Source organism: Eubalaena glacialis, chromosome 14 (genome assembly GCF_028564815.1).
Source record: "Eubalaena glacialis isolate mEubGla1 chromosome 14, mEubGla1.1.hap2.+ XY, whole genome shotgun sequence".
Lineage (NCBI taxonomy): Eukaryota > Metazoa > Chordata > Mammalia > Artiodactyla > Balaenidae > Eubalaena > Eubalaena glacialis.
Window position 1 is genome coordinate 71,923,371 of NC_083729.1, and position 16,099 is coordinate 71,939,469.

At 37.4% G+C, this 16,099-nt stretch overlaps 1 pseudogene; it reads left to right on the forward strand.

Moving 5' to 3' along the window:
- The first annotated feature begins 663 nt into the window (after positions 1 to 663).
- LOC133105001 (phenylalanine--tRNA ligase alpha subunit-like) overlaps positions 664 to 16,099 on the forward strand; it is a 170,074-nt pseudogene continuing 154,638 nt past the window's right edge.

The window sequence follows — 16,099 nt, forward strand, 5'->3', positions numbered from 1 at the left end:
TCTTGATCCTACAATTCACTAGTTTAGCTGCTTATACCCTCTCTTATTTTCATAAATGTAGTGTACTGCTCAAGTTTTGTGGTTTCTCCCTTACCCACAGACCTTAGCCTGAATTTTCTGCATGCTCCCTAACCTTCTACCAAATTTTCCTCTTGCTGCCACCCTCAGAATTGCACTCAAGAAACTGTCCACAGACTGAGGGGAGGTATGTGTTTGGCATGCAGGTATGGGTTTGACATGGGTTTGGCCCTGAGACAGCCCACAGGCCAGTTCAGGCTATTTATGGCAGGGGTTTTTCCCATTGCTTGTGGGCAGGCTTTTTGATGGAGTCCAGAATGCAGTCAGCAGGAACTGTGTCCTTTTAATGCCCTCCAGACATCTTATTTCCTGCTGTACCTATCTGTTCCCTACCTCCAGTCATATCACTCCCAATATGATACTCTGGAAGCTGTGAGAGAGAAATGAGTATTTTTGGTGACGTACTGCACAGCTGGAGAAGCTGCAGATCCACTTACTAGCTCTCTCTTTCTCCGTAGGCGAATTCATAGTCTGCCTTGTTTAACCCTAAGCTGTGTCACCTTGGGGGAGGGGTGATGATGGCATGCTGTTCCTCTTACCCACTCAAGTGAATCAAAATTTGTATTTTGTTTGTACATACGTGCCATGGAGTACTGGAAGTTCTTCAAAAACCTGGACTTCTACACAGATTCTCTCATCCCCAGTGACTGGCCAAGTCACAGTTCTGCAGGTGTTCCCAGACCATGGCTGAGAGGACCTGGAACTGGTTCACAGTCTTCTGTAGGGCCCACAGCCAATACCAAAGTCTGTCTGCCTATTACTGATATGTAGGTGGTTGAGACTTCTCTCAGATAACTTTTCAGATGGTGCTGGGTCCCACAACTCACATAGAGATTCTTATGTTCATGGATGGATGTCAAATTTTTGTTGTTGAATGTGGGAGCCTATAAAAACTAGGAATGTCTGATACATCCATAATGTGGACATAAATTTCCTGTCCAATGTGTTTTGACTCTCTGTGGATCCATGCTCGTTTTTTTTTTAACATCTTTATTGGAGTATAATTGCTTTACAATGGTGTGTTAGTTTCTGCTTTATAACAAAGTGAATCAGTTATACATATACATATGTTCCCATATCTCTTCCCTCTTGCATCTCCCTCCCTCCCACCCTCCCTATCCCACCCCTCTAGGTGGTCACAAAGCACAGAGCTGATCTCCCTGTGCCATGTGGTTGCTTCCCACTAGCTATCTATTTTACGTTTGGTAGTGTATATATGTCCATGCCACTCTCGAACTTTGTCACATCTTACCTTTCCCCCTCCCCATATCCTCAAGTCCATTCTCTAGTAAGGCTGTGTCTTTATTCCCGTCTTGCCACTAGGTTCTTCATGACCTTTTTCCTTAGATTCCATATATATGTGTTAGCATACTGTATTTGTTTTTCTCTTTCTGACTTGCTTCACTCTGTATGACAGACTCTAACTCCATCCACCTCACTACAAATAACTCCATTTTGTTTCTTTTTACAGCTGAGTAATATTCCATTGTATATATGTGCCACATCTTCTTTATCCGTTCCTCCGATGATGGACACTTAGGTTGCTTCCATGTCCTGGCTATTGTAAATAGAGCTGCAATGAACATTTTGGTACATGACTCTTTTTGAATTATGGTTTTCTCAGGGTATATGCCCTGTAGTGGGATTGCTGGGTCGTATGGTAGTTCTATTTTTAGTTTTTTAAGGAACCTCCGTACTGTTCTCCATAGTGGCTGTATCAATTTACATTCCCACCAACAGTGCAAGAGGGTTCCCTTTTCACCACACCCTCTCCAGTATTTATTGTTTGTAGATTTTTTGATGATGGCCATTCTGACCGGTGTGAGATGATATCTCATTGTAGTTTTGATTTGCATTTCTCTAATGATTAATGATGTTGAGCATTCTTTCATGTGTTTGTTGGTAATCAGTATATCTTCTTTGGAGAAATGTCTATTTAGGTCTTCTGCCCATTTTTGGATTGGGTTGTTTGTTTTTTTGTTATTGAGCTGTATGAGCTGCTTGTAAATTTTGGAGATTAATCCTTTGTCAGTTGCTTCATTTGTAAATATTTTCTCCCATTCTGAGGGTTGTCTTTTGGTCTTGTTAATGGTTTTAAGTTTCATTAGGTCGCATTTGTTTATTTTTGTTTTTATTTCCATTTCTCTAGGAGCTGGATCAAAAAGGATCTTGCTGTGGTTTATGTCATAGAATATTCTGCCTATGTTTTCCTCTAAGAGTTTGATAGTGTCTGGTCTTACATTTAAGTCTTTAATCCATTTTGAGTTTATATTTGTGTATGGTGTTAGGGAGTGTTCTAATTTCATACTTTTATGTTCATCAGTGATATTGGCCTGTAGTTTTCATTCTTTGTGACATCTTTGTCTGGTTTGGGTATCAGGGTGATGGTGGCCTCATAGAATGAGTTGGGGAGTGTTCCTCCCTCTGCAATTTTGGAAGAGTTTGAGAAGGATAGGTGTTAGCTCTTCTCTAAATGTTTGATAGAATTCGCCTGTGAAGCCATCTGGTCCTGGGCTTTTGTTTGTTGGAAGATTTTTAATCACAGTTTCAATTTCAGTGCTTGTGATTGGTCTGTTCATATTTTCTATTTCTTCCTGGTTCAGTCTCAGCAAGTTGTGCATTTCTAAGAATTTGTCCATTTCTTCCAGGTTGTCCATTTTATTGGCATAGAGTTGCTTGTAGTAATCTCTCATGATCATTTGTATTTCTGCAGTGTCAGTTGTTACTTCTCCCTTTTCATTTCTAATTCTATTGATTTGAGTCTTCTCCCATTTTTCTTGATGAGTCTGGTTAATTGTCTATCAATTTTGTTTACCTTCTCAAAGAACCAGTTTTTAGTTTTATTGATCTTTGCTATTGTTTCTTTCATTTGTTTTTCATTTATTTCTGATCTGATATTTATGATTTCTTTCCTTCTGCTAACTTTGGGGTTTTTTTAGTTCTTCTTTCTCTAATTGCTTTAGATGCAAGGTTAGGTTGTTTATTTGAGGTGTTTCCTGTTTCTTGAGGTAGGCTTGTATTGCTATAAACTTCCCTCTTAGAACTGCTTTTGCTGCATCCCATAGGTTTTAGGTCATTGTGTCTCCATTGTCATTTGTTTCTAGGTATTTTTTGATTTCCCCTTTGATTTCTTCAGTGATCACTTCGTTATTAAGTAGTGTATTGTTTAGTCTCCATGTGTTTGTATTTTTTACAGATCTTTTCCTGTAATTGATATCTAGTCTCATAGTATTGTGTTTAGAAAAGATACTTGATACGATATCAATTTTCTTAAATTTACCAAGGCTTCATTTGTGACCCAATATTTGATCTATCCAGGAGAATGTTCCATGAGCACTTGAGATAAATGTGTATTCTGTTGTTTTGGGGTGGAATGTCCTATACATATCAATTAAGTCTATCTTGTTTAATGTATCATTTAAAGCTTGTGTTTCCTTATTTATTTTCATTTTGGATGATCTATCCATTGGTGAAATTTGGGTGTTAAAGTTCCCTACTATGATTGTGTTACTGTCGATTTCCCCTTTTATGGTTGTTAGAATTTGCCTTATGTACTGAGGTGCTCCTATGGTGGGTGCATAAATATTTACAATTGTTATATCTTCTTCTTGGGTTGATCCCTTAATCATTATATAGTGTCCTTCTTTGTCTCTTGTAATAGTCTTTATTTTAAAGTCTATTTTGTCTGATATGAGAATTGCTACTCCAGCTTTCTTTTGATTTCCATTTGCATGGAATATCTTTTTCCATCCCCTCACTTTCAGTCTGTATGTGTCCCTAGGTCTGAAGTGGGTCTCTTGTAGACAGCATATATATGGGTCTTGTTTTTGTATCCATTCAGCCAGTCTGTGTCTTTTGGTGGGAACATTTAATCCATTTACATTTAAGGTAATTATCGATATGTATGTTCTTATTCCCATATTCTTAAATATGTTGGGTTTGTTATTGTCGGTGTTTTCCTTCTCTTGTGTTTCTTGCCTAGAGAAGTTCCTTTAGCACTTGTTGTAAAGCTGGTTTGGTGGTGCTGAACTCTCTCAGCTTTTGCTTGTCTGTAAAGGTTTTAATTTTTCCATCAAATCTGAATGAGATCCTTGCTGGGTAGAGTAATCTTGGTTGTAGGTTTTTCTCCTTCATCACTTTAAGTATGTCCTGCCACTCCCTTCTGGCTTGCAGAGTTTCTGCTGAAAGATCAGCTGTTAAACTTATGGGGATTCCCTTGAGTGTTATTTGTTGTTTTTCCCTTGCTGCTTTTAATAGGTTTTCTTTATATTTAATTTTTGATAGTTTGATTAATATGTGTCTTGGCATGTTTCTCCTTAGACTTATCCTGTATGGGACTCTCTGTGCTTCCAGGACTTGATTAACTATTTCCTTTCCCATATTAGGGAAGTTTTCAACTATAATCTCTTCAAATATTTTCTCAGTCCCTTTCTTTTTCTCTTCTTCTTCTGGGACCCCTATAATTCGAATGTTGGTGCGTTTAGTGTTGTCCCAGAGGTCTCTGAGACTGTCCTCAATTCTTTTAAAACTTTTTTCTTTATTCTGCTCTGCAGTAGTTATTTCCACTATTTTATCTTCCAGGTCACTTATCCGTTCTTCTGCCTCAGTTATTCCGCTATTGATCCCGTCTAGAGTATTTTTAATTTCATTTATTGTGTTTTTCATTGTTGCTTGGTTCCTCTTTAGTTCTTCTACGTCCTTGTTAATTGTTTCTTGCATTTTGTCTATTCTATTTCCAAGATTTTGGATCATCTTTAGTGTCATTATTCTGAATTCTTTTTCAGGTAGACTGCCTATTTCCTCTTCATTTGTTAGGTCTGGTGTGTTTTTACCTTGCTCCTTCATTTGCTGTGTGTTTTTCTGTCTTCTCATTTTGCTTATTTTACTGTGTTTGGGGTCTCCTTTTCGCAGGCTGCAGGTTCATAATTCCTGTTGTTTTTGGTATCTGTCCCCAGTGGCTAAGGTTGGTTCAGTGGGTTGTGTAGGCTTCCTGGTGGAGGGGGCTAGTGCCTGGGTTCTGGTGGATAAGACTGGATCTTGTCTTTCTGGTGGGCACGTCCATGTCTGGTGGTGTGTTTTGGGGTGTCTGTGGCCTTATTTTGATTTTAGGCAACCTCTCTGCTAATGGATGGGGCTGTGTTCCTGTCTTGCTATTTGTTTGGCATAGGGTGTCCAGCACTGTAGCTTGCTGGTCGTTGAGTGAACCTGGGTCTTGGTGTTGAGATGGAGATCTCTGGGAGATTTTTGCCATTTGGTATTACGTGGAGCTGGGAGGTCTCTTGTGGACCAGTGTCCTGAAGTTGGCTCTCCCACTTCAGAGGCACAGCCCTGATGCCTGGCTGGAGCACCCAGAGCCTTTCATCCACATGGCTTAGAATAAAAGGGAGAAAAAATAGAAAGAAAGAAAGAAAGAGGATAAAATAAAATAAAATAAAATAAAGTAAGATAAAATAAAATAAAGTTAATAAAATAAAAAACAATTATTAAAAAAAATTTTTTTTAAGTTAAAACAAAACAAAACAAAACTAAAAACAGACGGACAGAACCCTAGGACAAATGGTGAAAGCAAAGCTATACAGATAAAATCTCACACAGAAGGATACACATACACACTCACAAAAAGAGGAAAAGGGGAAAAAATAATATATCTTGCTCCCAAAGTCCACCTCCTCAATTTGAGATGATTCATTTTCTATTCAGGTATTCAACAGATGCAGGTACATCAAGTTGTTTGTCAGGTTTTAATCCGCTGCTTCTGAGGCTGCTGGGAGAAATTTCCCTTTCTCTTCTTTGTTCACACAGCTCCCGGGGTTCAACTTTGGATTTGGCCCTGCCTTGTCCTCTAGATTGCCTTAGGGCATCTGTTCTTCCCTCAGACAGGACGGGGTTAAACAAGCAGCTGCTTCGGGGGCTCTGGCTCACTCAGGCCGGGGGGAGGAAGGGGTACGGATGCGGGGTGAGCCTGCTGCGGCAGAAGCTGGTGTGACATTGCAGCAGGCTGAGGCGCACCGTGCGTTCTCCCGGGGAAGTTGTCCCTGGATCACGGGACCCTGGCAGTGGCGGGCTGCACAGGCTCCCGGGAGGGGCGGTGTGGATAGTGACCTGTGTTTGCACACAGGATTCTTGGTGGCGGCAGCAGCAGCCTTAGCATCTCATGCCTGTCTCTGGGGTCTGCGCTGATAGCCACGGCTCACGCACGTCTCTGGAGCTTGTTTAGGCGGCGCTCTGAATCCCCTCTCCTCGCACACCAGGGAACAAAGAGGCAAGAAAAAGTCTCTTACCTGTTCGGCAGGTCCAGACTCTTTCCCGGACTCCATCCCGGCTAGCCGTGGTGCACTAACCCCTGCAGGCTGTGTTCACGCTGCCAACCCCAATCCTCTCCCTGCAATCAGACTGAAGACCGTGCCTCAGCTCCCATCCCCCGCCCGCCCCGGCGGGTGACCAGACAAGCCTCTCGCGCTGGTGAGTGCTGGTCGGCACCGATCCTCTGTGTAGGAATCTCTCCGCTTTGCCCTCCACACCCCTGTTGCTGCACTCTCCTCCGTGGCTCTGAAGCTTCTCCCCTCTGCCACCCACAGTCTCTGCCCGCGAAGGGGCTTCCTAGTGTGTGGAAACCTTTCCTCCTTCACAGCTCCCTCCCACTGCTGCAGGTCCCTTCCCTATTCTTTTGTCTCTGTTATTTCTTTTTTCTTTTGCCCTACCCAGGTACGTGGGGAGTTTCTTGCCTTTTGGGAGGTCTGACGTCTTCTGCCAGCGTTCAGTGGGTGTTCTATAGGAGCAGTTCCACGTGTAGATGTATTTCTGATGTATCTGTGGGGAGGAAGGTGATCTCCACGTCTTACTCTTCTGCCATCTTCTCCTCTCCGATCCATGCTCTTAAAATCATTGCTGTTTATCTTGACCCATCTGCAACTCCCAGGAGTCTCTTCTCCCATGTGGCTATACCCTTAAGTGTAATGTGTCCAGGTTTTCCACCTGGAAGAGCGTGGTTCTTTATCAGGAACAGATGATTCTTATGATGTTATAAGTACTCCTTTTCTATGTGCTGCATTGACACTTAATTTTAAGAAGTTCTTTATTAAGGATTAAACTGTACTTTAAAAACTTTTCGTGCTGAAATCACACTATCACGGCACTTTAATAAATATCTTAAATTACCAAGGATACATCCCTAATACTTTATTTTAATCTATATTTCTAATGTTATTCAAAACCCAGATTTAGAAGAAAGTTTAAAGTCAGAAACCTTGGAATTAAGTGATTATTATGTGATATATTTGTTGTAACGTTCATCATCTTCATCTTGAATTATCTCTTAAAATTATTGTAAAATAAAAAAATGAAATTATAGGTATAGACATTTCCAAACATAGTCTATTCACCTATCATTAAGTTGTTAGTTAAAAGCTATCAACTCATTTCTCAGAACATCAACAAACAATGAAATCAGGATAATAGTCATGAATTCAAGTTCACAAAGTAATTCTGACATTTATAAGAGGAATTATTAAACACATGTTGTAAATTTGTACCAAGGACCCAGGTTGGGCCTGATTTGCATGTTACAAGAGTTTAAAATTGGTCAGTCCAGTCTGATAAGCAAATGAGAGGATTCAGGTACTTCCTAAGAATAAAATCTAAGGGAAGAATGCCAATTCTAAGAATAAATTCTACTTGACAGAACAAATCTGTTCACCCACATTTTCCAATTCAAACAGGGGGTTTCTGGTTTTGATAGCAGTAGATTTCCTTCATTTTCACCTACTACCCAGCCTCAGGTCCTTGTTGGGTTAGATCATGGATGCGAAGTATCTACATAAGCATGTTAAAATCTGCTACACTAAATCTATGAGGTACCTGAGTGTAACCAAGCATACCAAAAAGAGAAAAGAGGCATTCTTCCTCAAATCATCAATTAATATTCCATAGTTGTGATACCTCCTAAGCTGCAAGGTCAAAAAACACAAGTAGAACTAGCAAACATAGTAATATTGACTACCAACAAAATACATAGTTATACCCAGAGGAAGAGATAGTAGTGTCAACCAGTGATGGTACTATCTGGTAGAAGCAGAAATAGCAATAGTTTTCAACAAAGTTTGTAGTATCTGGTGGTATTAATGACACCCAACAGTTTGGGCTGAAGTCCCCTTTGGAAGTAGAAATGTGGGTCTATGATATATATCACTTTCCTCTAGACCTGTTGCTGAAGAATAGAAAGGAAAGATAAGTATCATTGATAGGCATGGAACAAGACATATTTATGAATGTATGTGACATTCTACATCTGGTTACTTATTTAATTGGCATAGCAATCCCTACATCAGTAGGTGAGGGTAAATATCAGGGTGATGCATTCATCTTCTCTCAAAGTGACTTTGTGGGCTGATGAGAAGTAGAATTGTGCATTATTGTTATATATTTCTTTAAAAAGTTGAATATTGGTATCATCTAAATTGAATTAATTTTTACCCTGTACTCAGTAGCATTTATGTATCTAGTCAGCACTCTGTTTACCTCTGCTAACATGTTCTTTGAAATTGGTTCCACTAGTTCACTTTATGAATTTCTGTTAAATTCCAGTATTGCTGACCAGAGTGAACACATAAAAATGTATAAGACAGTTCTTTCTCTCAGAGACTTTTCAATTAGGAAAAAAAAAAACCATGTATATATAGTTGGTAATTAATATCCTCTGATAGGATGCAGTGGAAATTTATTTTACTTCTATAATTAGAATATTATGCATAATGAGAACCAATAATTAATTTACTAATTCAATAAATATTAAATAATTCTCTATTATGTACTGAACACTATTCTAGTTATTTAGGATACAGAAGTGAAGGAAATAAACAAATAGTCCCTGCTGTTATGGAGCTTACAGTCTAGTGGGGAGACATAGATAGCAAATGAATGAACTAATGAATAAAATAATAAATGAATGAAGAAATGAAATTCTCTGCTATGTCAAAGAGTAACAGTGCTTTGAAGTAAACTTAAGCTATAATTGCACAGAGGGATATATGGGCTTGGATTTGTTTCATTTTCAATAGAATGATTAGTAAAGTCATCTCTGAGAAGCTAAAACTTAAGTAAAAACCTGAAAGAGGTGAGCTATACTTATATTTGGGGAAGATGTTTTCAGGTAGCATAATGTTTAAGTGAAAGGCCTTGAGGCAAAAACGTACATTTCCAATCTGAGGAATAGCAAAGAGTCCAGTTTAGCTCCAACAGAATAATGTAAGTGGAGACTAGCAGGGGATGACTCAAGAAATGTAATGGGGACCAGATATATGGGAATTTGTAAGCCCTTGGGAAAGCTTTGGCTTTTACTCTGAGAGAGTTGAGAAGCCATTAGAGGGTTTGAACAAACGAAGGTTTTGAATTGACTTACAGCTTAATAGGATTACTCTTACTACTGTGTACCAAGTGGACAACAGAGAAGGAAGTGCAGAAACAAGGACACAAGATAGAGGGCTACTGCAACAATCCAGATAAGAGATGATCGTGGCCTGAAACATGGTCAGATAAAGACATGTACTCAGACACTTGAAATGTTTTGAAGATATAGCTGACAGTACTTACAGATGTATTGGTTATGGGATGTGAGACAAAGAGAGAAGTCAAGATAGTATCTCAGATATCTGTATTTAGCTGAGAGAAGGATGGTGTATCCATTTATATATTTTTGACAAGATTGTGAAAGGACTAAAGTTGGAGATAAGATCAGTAGGTCTGTGTATACATCAAGTTACGTACTTCAGTAGAATTGAATATAAAAATGTGGAATTAGTTGTGACGTCTGCAATGGAAATGTAAGAGGTATTGGGAACTCTAATACTACATGATGATATTGAGAGAAAAAGAGAGAGAAAGAGTAAGGGAAAGAGGAGAAAGAGGAAAATAAAGTACTGCAGCATTGAGAGATCAGGGAAATAAGCTGAAATAGTGAAGGAATAATAATTGAGGTAGGGAAACAGGAATTTTTTTTTTTTTTACTGAAGCCAAGTGAAGAAAGTGTTTCCACGAGAAGACAGGGCATCAATATATTCTCATTGGTAGATTAATTTACTAAAACAAAATTCATAGATTATAGGTATGCAGTTATATATGATTAAATATTTATAAATAATATGTGCTATGTTCAAGGTTGGGTATGCAAGGGGGTATGAATTGAAATTTTGTACAACATAGCTAAAATAATGCCCTATTTAATTTTCCATTATTCATAAATTACCAACAGGGATGAATTTAATCCAGCAGTCCCCAACCTTTTTGGCACCAGGGACCGGTTCCATGGAAGACAATTTTTCCATGGACCTGGGTGGGAGATGGTTTCAGGATGATTCAAGCACATTACATTTATTGTGCACTTTATTTCTATTATTATTACATTGTAATATATAATGAAATAATTATACAACTCACCATAATGTTGACAGGAGGCAGAAATCAGATAGTAATGCGAGTGACGGGTAGCGGCTGTAAATACAGATGAAGTTTCGCTTGGTCGCCCACCGCTCACCTCCTGCTGTGTGACCCGGTTCCTAACAGGCCACGGACTGGTACCAGTCCATGGCCTGGGGGTTGGGAACCCCTGATTTAATCTATCTCTTTTTTCAATGAAAAAGTAATATGTGTTAGCATTTTTATAGATTATAGTACATTCACTGAAATATATTTGAATTGCAATTTTTAATGAAGTAAAATACATAATAAAACCTTTTTAATTAATGTATTAATTACCCAATTTTTCTTTTTTTCTGCAGTGTACTACACACTAATATGTCATGATGAGATTTATTTCCTATGGAGAGATATGCATGAAATTATTTTTTAGTCTTAAATTATTGTGCACATGTTTATAAGTAAATGAAAAGATCTATATTTTCTGTATTATTAATCCAGCTTTGCTATACAAATTGAAACTTGCAAGGAAAAAACAATAGCATTTTCTTTTCTTTAAGGTTACAGTGAAAGTCTACATATGCTAGACAATACAACCTAGAGAAGTTTCATAAATATGTTTATGCAAAATACAATATTGCATAATGCAATATCATATAAAAAGATAAAAACTTGAATATAAAGATATTTTATGTATTAAAAAGAAACCGTATGTTTTGCTGAAAGCCTGCTTTCGGTTTTAAGTTTCCTCAGATTTGCTGGCAAAAAACCACTCATTTCACACAAATAAAACAGCTTCAATCAATTTTTTGTTGAAAGGTGATTTAACTTAATTTTAATATACAATCATTAGAAGGAAAGAAATAAGAATATGAGGGAAACATAATGGTATACATCACCGAATTGAGCTCCCACTTACTTCCAGATCCAAACAGCATCTGGGAAGTCCCGAGTGACAGCAATCTGGAGCTCCAATTGGGAAGGGTCCCAGGCGGTGCATCCACCCACAGGTGAGACTTCAGATTGGAGTTCTGGGGGCTTCCGTTTATAATTCCAGGCAGCAAACTGATATTATCAGTTTGCACTCAAAAATGCAGCTCTGGTTCAATTGTAACAATGCTGTTAATTTCACCATGTGAGTCACAAGATTTTCCATACCCCAGGAGACTGGCCAGGTCCCCAGGGCTCAAGAAATTCCAAGACCCACTCCCTTTTTTATTGTACGTGCTGCTTGAATTGGTAGTAGCAGTTCTTAGGTGTGTAAGCAGGCGTGCAGTCCAGGCAGGGTCACAAGTCGGTCAGAGGCCTGCTTCTGCCTCTGAAGCCTGAACAAGACTACTTTACTAGTTTTACCAACACCATATAAGATTTATAAATATTTTTGTTTAAAGTTATACACGTATTTTTCTCTTAATTGTGCAAATTATCTCCATAGAATTCCTTGGAACTGTTGAAATATGTATATAATCTACAAGTCACAAGAACATAGTATAATAAACTACCGTTACGAAACAGTACTCTAATATAGTCCTAAGAGGTGAAAATGTCTATATTTCTTAAGTTCATTAAATTACCCTGAGAATGAATTTTATAAATATAAAAATATTAAAAAACCCATATTATGAAATAAATTTTCATGATTCCAATTAAATAAAAAGATTGAAAAAATACTCTTGTAGATAATTTTCTGCATCATGCTCTTGTTGACTGGTGGATTTTAGGTAGGTAAATATAGGATTATATTCTCTATGTAGTTCACAAGTAGAATAAATCATCTTAGAAAATTGTATATATAATTTTTGTGTCATCTAGAAGCCAATTCTTTCTACATTTACATTTTAAACTGATGGTAGATTATTTTACAAAGGTTTATGTAGAAAGCTGGCAGGAAAATTGATTCCTCCTTAATCATACCAACTGTTGCCAATCTTAAGTAATTCCAGGAGGGATTTTTCTCTCACATAGGCAACAGCTGCATGACGACTCTGATGAGCCCCCAGAGTGGGAGATGTGTGCCCTAGATTTCTGTTTCCGGCTTAAAAATAAACTGACCAGGATCTGAGTGAGCACATGCTGTTGTAACCAAAAGCCTAATGCCATTTGCCTTTGGATGCTTTAAATTTCATTATACAGTATTCTTTGAAACATGATTTACAAGACTATCCTTTATTCTTTTTTTATTATTAATTTTTATTGGAGTATGGTTGCTTTACAATGTTGTGTTAACCTCCACTGCACAACAAAATTAATCAGCCATACACATACAGATATTCCCTCCCTTTTGGACTTCCCTCCCATTTAGGTTACCACAGTGCATTAGGTAGAGTTCCCTGTGCTATACAGTATGTTCCCATCAGTTATCTATTTTATACATAGTATCAATAATGTATATGTGTCAATCCCAGTATCCCAGTTCCTCCCACCCCATCCCTATCCCCCTTGGTATCCATACATTTGTTGTCTATGTCTGTGTCTCTATTTCTGCCTTCCAAATAATATCATCTATACCATTTTTCTAGTTTCCATGTATATGCGTTATTACATGATATTTGCTTTTTGTTTTTTGACTTACTTCACTCTGTATGACATTCTTTAGGTCCAACCACTTCTCCGCAAATGACCAATTTCATTCCTTTTTATGGCTGAGTAATATTCCATTCTATATATGTACCACATCTTCTTTATCCATTCTTCTGTTGATTGACATTTAGGTTGCTTCCATGTTGTTTCTATTGTAAATAATGCTGCTATGAACATTGTGGTGAAAGTGTTTTTTTTTGAATTATGGTTTTCTCTGGGTATATACCTAGTAGTGGGATTCCTGGGTCATATGGTAGTTCAATTTTAGTTTTTTAAGGAAACTCCATATTGTTTTCCATAGTGGCTGTATCAATTTACATTCCCACCAACAGTGCAAGAGGGTTCCCTTTTCTCCACACCCTCTAGAGCATTTATTGTTTGTAGATTTTTTGATGATGGCCATTCTGACCAGTGTGAGGTGATACCTCATTGTAGTTTTGATTTGCATTTCTCTAATAATTAGTGATGTTGAGCATCTTTTCATGTGTCTGTTGACCATCTGTATATCTTTGGAGAAATGTCTATTTAGGTCTTCTGCCCAATTTTTGATTGGGTTGTTTGTTGTTGTTGTTGTTGTTTTTTGATATTGAGCTTCATGAGCTGTTTGTATATTTTGGAGATTAATCATATGTCAGTTGCTTCTTTTGAAAATACTTTCTCCCATTCTGAGGGTTGTCTTTTCATCTCATTTATGGTTTCCTTTGCTGTGCAAAAGCTTTTAAGTTTAGTTAAGTCCCATTTGTTTATTTATGTTTTAATTTTCATTACTCTAGAAGGTGGGTCAAAAAAGATGTTGTGATTTATGTCAAAGAGTGTTCTGCCTAAGTTTTCCTCTGAGAGTTTTATATTGTCTGGTCTTACATTTAAGTCTTTAATCCATTTTGAGTTTATTCTTGTATATGGAGTTAGGGAGTGTTCTAATTTCATTCTTTCACAGGTAGCTGTACAGTTTTCCCAGTTTTACTTCTTCTTTTCCAGTACGGATTCCTTTTATTTCTTTTTCTTCTCTGATTGCCATGGCTAGGACTTCCAATACTATGTTGAATAATAGTGGTGAGAGTAGACACACTTGTCTTGTTCCTGATCTTAGAGAAACTACTTTCAGTTTTTCAGCATTGAGAATAATGTTTGCTGTCATATACACCTTTATTATGTTGAGGTAGGTTCCCTCTATGCCCACTTTCTGGAGGGTTTTTATCATAAATTGGTGTTGAATTTTGTCGAAAGCTTTTCCTGCATCTATTGAGGTGATCATATGGTTTTAATTTTTAATTTATTAATATGGTGTATCACATTGATTGATTTGCATATATTGAAGAATCCTTGCATCCCTGGAATAAATCCCACCTGATCATGGTGTATGATCCTTTTAATGTGTTTTTGGATTCTGCTTGCTAGTATTATGCTGAAGATTTTTGAGACTATGTTCATCAGTGATATTAGCCTGTAATTTTCTTTTTTTGTGACATCTTTGTCTGGTTTTAGTATCAGGGTGATGGTAAACTTGTAGAATGTGTTTGGGAGTGTTCCACCCTCTGCAATTTTTTGGAAGAGTTTGAGAAGGATAGGTGTTAGCTCTTCTCTAAATGTTTAATAGAATTCACCTGTGAAGCCATCTGGTCCTGGACTTTTGTTTGTTGGAAGATTTTTAATCACAGTTTCAATTTCACTACTTGTGATTGGTCTGTTCATATTTTCTGTTGCTTCTTGGTTCAGTTTTGGAAGGTTTTGCTTTTCTAAGAGTTTGTCCATTTCATCCAGGTTGTCCATTTTATTGGCATAGAGTTGCTTGTAGTAATCTCACATGATCCTTTGTATTTCTATGGTGTCAGTTGTAACTTCTCCTTTTTCATTTCTAATTTTATTGATTTGAGTCCTCTCCCTTTTTTTCTTGATGAGTCTGGCTAAATGTTTATCGATTTTGTTTATCTTCTCAAAGAACCAGCTTTTTGTTTTATTGATCTTTGCTATTGTTTTCTTCATTTCTATTTCATTTATTTCTGCTCTGATCTTTATGGTTTTTTTCCTTCTACTAATTTTGGGTTTTGTTTGTTCTTCTTTCTCTAGTTGCTTTAGGTGTAAGATTTGGTTGTTTATTTGAGATTTTTCTTGTTTCTTGAGGTAGGATTGTATTGCTCTAAACTTCCCTCTTAGAACTGCTTTTGCTGCATCCCATAGGTTTTGGGTCATTGTGTTTTCATTGTTATTTGTTTTTAGGTATTTTTTGATTTTCCCTTTGATTTCTTCAGTGATCTCTTAGTTATTTAGCAGTGTATTGTTTAACATCCATGTGTTTGTATATTTTACATTTTTTTCCCTGTTATTGATTTCTAGTCTCATAGCGTTGTGGTCAGAAAAAATGCTTGATACAATTTCAATTTTCTTAAATTTACCAAAGCTTGATTTGTGAACCCAAAATGTGATCTATCCTGGAGAATGTTCTGTGAGCACTTAAGAAGAATGTGGTTCTGCCACTTTCAGGTGGAATGTCTTATAAATATCAATTAAGTCTATTTGGTCTATTGTGTCATTTAAAGCTTGTGTTTCCCTATTTAGTTTCTGTTTGGATGATCTGTCCATTGGTGTAAGTGGGGTGTTAAAGTCCCCCACTATCATGTTACTGTCGATTTCTCCTTTTATGGCTGTTAGCATTTGCCTTATATATTGAGGTCCTCCTATGTTGGGTGCATAGATATTTACAATTGTTATATCTTCTTCCTGGATTGATCCTTTGATCATTATGCAGTGTCTTTCCTTGTCTCTTGTAATAGTCTTTATTTTAAAGTCTATTTTATCTGATATGAGTATTGCTACTCCAGCTTTCTTTTGATTTCCATTTGCATGGAATATCTTTTTCTATCCCCTCACTTTCAGTCTGTATGTGTCCATAGGTCTGAAATCGGTCGCTTGTAGACAGCATATATACGGCTCTTGTTTTTGAATCCATTCAGCTAGTCTGTGTCTTTTGGTTGGAGGAATTAATCCATTTACATTTAAGGTAATTATTGATATGTACATTCCTCTTAGGATT